The sequence below is a fragment of the Etheostoma spectabile genome, chromosome 3 (assembly GCF_008692095.1).
Source record: "Etheostoma spectabile isolate EspeVRDwgs_2016 chromosome 3, UIUC_Espe_1.0, whole genome shotgun sequence".
Lineage (NCBI taxonomy): Eukaryota > Metazoa > Chordata > Actinopteri > Perciformes > Percidae > Etheostoma > Etheostoma spectabile.
This window is the reverse complement of record NC_045735.1, coordinates 9,646,617-9,648,036: the sequence shown is the minus strand read 5'-3', so window position 1 is coordinate 9,648,036 and position 1,420 is coordinate 9,646,617.

The window sequence follows — 1,420 nt, the reverse complement described above, 5'->3', positions numbered from 1 at the left end:
CACACACACACACACACACACACACACACACAAAGTGCAATCCAACCTCTGCAATACCCACCGTATACTTACCCACTATAATTTAGCCCCCTGTGCAATGTTGATAGTATGTGCAATAGTCATAGTTTTGTATAAATAAGCACTGAATGTACTATTTTGTTATTGTTATTGTTGTTATATTCTGTTCTATTATATTTTATGTATTTTTTATATTTCCTGTTTTCCTTGATTGTCTCTTATATTTGTGATTGACATATTTTATCATATTGTAGGCTAACATGTCCCTTACATTTTCTTCTTACTGTTTTTCTCTTTATTGCAGCCTTAATAAGCTTTTTAATTGTTTGTACTTCCAACAGCGTGGCAACAAATATCTTGAATCTTGAAACTTTCATACGCACAGCTGAAAGTTTCCTGCCTTTATAAATAAAATGTAAGTTAAGATGCGATAAGCTTAGTTTTATCTCATGCAGGGAACATTAAGGGTGAAAGTATGAAGGCAAGCTGGGAAAATCTAAATCTGTATCTAAAAAAGCTCATCCCCAAAGGCACATCTTTGACTGTGTAGACATTTCTCACTTTGAGTTAAAAATGCGATGTCCTGTATGAACATGTGGTCCGTGCACAGACAAGTGTGCTGTTACCAACTAATGTTAAATCAGAATCGCTGTGACATTTTTTTATCATGAAAACTCAGTGCATGTTTATGATGTTGAACTACTTGGCGTACAGAGTCCTGTATCCATTTTCAGATGTTTTTTCAAGATCAGGTGGAATATAAAAAATGACAAACAAAATGGTCCTGTCTCTAAAGATATGTACAAATAAAAAACCGGAAAAGAAAATGATTGAGTGGTAACCAAATGGCATATTTACCCCACTGTTATTGTATTAAAAGTATAAGTCCTGCGTTCAAAATAGAAAAAAGAGTGTAAGTGACACACAAAATGCAAAGTAAAAGTAAAAGTAGGCTTCTCAATGCAGAAAAAATGGCCACTGTGATTGTTATACTGTGGAGTATGTACTGTTTATGTTGTATTTTAATCTACTGTTTTGTAGTTTGATCTATGTATCAAATTGTATAAACTGATCATCATTTTTTATGTTAAAAATACATTTGTAAAGTTATTACTAGCCTCAATTGTAGTGGCTAAAAGATAGAACATTTTCCTCTGAAATATAGTGGAAAATAGCAGAAAATGGAAATACTGGCATTATGTAAAAGTAATCAAATTTGTACTTAAAGTTTAGTAACTGAGTCAATGTAATTTTTTTGTTTTTAATTTTAACAGTAACTCAGTACACTGGTTCAATATTATGAACATGGGAAATAGGTTGAATATGTAAAAACAAAAAACAAAGCTGTCACCCATGGATGAGGTGTTATACTCTTTCTTCTTTTATTAAAGTTTTTTTTTTT